We start from the raw sequence: 1,365 nt of genomic DNA on the forward strand, positions 1-1,365 counted from the left end.
TTTGTTATTTATTATCTAAAAGAGTATTTTTTTTTTTAATTACCAAAAAATAATGTATTAAGCTGGACTATCAATGTTTTAACTTCCCATTTTTTTTTTGCATAGTCTAGTGATTTTAGAAAGAGTAATGATTTTTTGACGCCCCCTCTCACATACGCCCCCCTATGCATGCATCACAGAACCGTAGAATATTTGCCTTGGGATATGCAGAATCATAAATCTTTTTCTTGTGTATTCTGAGGCAAATGATCTACGGTTTCGTGATGAGGGCGTAAGTCAAAAGGGGGGTGTTAGATTATCACGACTCTTCTAGAAAACATTGGATTATCAATCAAACATTTTAAAATGCTTTTGGTAATTTTTGAAAAATTACTTTGTTTTTAATGATAAGTAGTAAAATCAATGTTGTTTTAATAATTTCCCTTATTTATTTTTATCATATATATATATAACGATCACAATTTTTATGAACTTGTTTACTCTTCCTGTGATCCTACATTCAAATCAAGCACATAAAGTAAATTAATTAAATTGTCCATTAGAAGATTGTAGGTCAGATAATTTTGGGTATGTAAGTGTTTTCATAAATATTAAAAAATAGGGTCGCTTCAATAATTTAAGCAAAATACATAGTTGATTTATTCTGCCAGATGGAAACTTATAATGTTTTTGTATTAAATAGGTATAATATAACAGATTGCTATCTTTAACAAATGTATTAAAGGTCAAATTTCATTTACAATAAAATAAATAAATACTTTAAACAAATAATTTCAATAATCATTATTTTTTACTACATTCATAAATAATTAATCTAATAATTATTAGATTCCTTGGCATGCAAGTGAGAGTAGTTAGAACTTAGACTAATTTGTCACAACAATTGTATTAAGAATGGGAGCCACCTCTCTTTTATATTTGTATATATTTAAAGAATCATTTTGATTATATATAATGATTAGTTATATCTTTTTTAGTACGGTGGGTCAATTTGCACACACGGAAATGGTTCATTTCACCCACTTAATTGGCTTTTGTAAAATTCTTTTTAACTATTTTACTCTTGTCTTTTTGCTAGTTGTACACACCATCACCTACCAAACAAATAAAAAAATAAAAAATAAAAAAATCCAAAACCCACTTCTTCTTCCTTCTTTCCTCCTCATCTTATTCTTTTATTTATTTCCTCTTGAGTTTTCTAGGAGGTTGAATCAATGTAGATTCGGTTATGATTTTTTTCTTTTCAAGTTATTGTATTTCTTAAAATTTTCTTTTACCTTTTTTTTTGTTTGTTTGTTTTGCATTTAATCATTAAGGAAGATGGAAAAATTACTATTAAAATTTCAAGATGACGATTTTGAATTG

This window comes from Akebia trifoliata, chromosome 3 (assembly GCF_017979445.1).
Source record: "Akebia trifoliata isolate Shusen 1 chromosome 3, ASM1797944v1, whole genome shotgun sequence".
NCBI classification, from domain to species: Eukaryota; Viridiplantae; Streptophyta; class Magnoliopsida; order Ranunculales; family Lardizabalaceae; genus Akebia; species Akebia trifoliata.